Raw genomic sequence first — 524 nt, 5'->3', positions numbered from 1 at the left:
CCTAAGTGTCATATTGCTGCAGCTTTTGCTGCTGCTGCTGCAGGTGTAGCAGCAGCAGCTGTTGCAGCAGCAGCAACTGCTGCTGATGTTGCTGCAGCAGCAGCAGCAGCAGCAGCTGCTGCTGCTGCTGCAGCAGGATGCTGCGTTGAGTTTGTTTGGCCTTGTGGCTGTACCCTTTATATATACAGTACTGAACTCTCTGTTATTTATTTTTATTTATTTTTATTTTTATTTTATTTTTTTTATTTTATTTTTTTTTTGCATTTGTTTTTATTTATTTATTTCATATTTGTTCTTCTCCTTCTCTGTCTCTCTCCTTTCTGTCTCTCTCTTTCTCTCTTTTTTTCTCTCTTTGCTGCTGCTGCTGCGGCTGCTGCTGCTGGTGTGTTGATCTAGATATTGCTGCTGTTGCTGCTGCTGCTGCTCGTGCTGCAGCTGCTGTTGCTGCTGTTGCTGCTGCTGCTGCTGCTGCTGCTGCTGCTGCTGCTGCTTTGACTTCCGCTGTCAGGGGTGTTGCAGCTCAT

Source organism: Eimeria mitis, genomic scaffold (genome assembly GCF_000499745.2).
Source record: "Eimeria mitis Houghton genomic scaffold, Emh_scaff3444, whole genome shotgun sequence".
NCBI classification, from domain to species: domain Eukaryota; phylum Apicomplexa; class Conoidasida; order Eucoccidiorida; family Eimeriidae; genus Eimeria; species Eimeria mitis.
The sequence above is the reverse complement of the archived record's forward strand: the minus strand, read 5'-3'. Positions refer to the sequence as shown.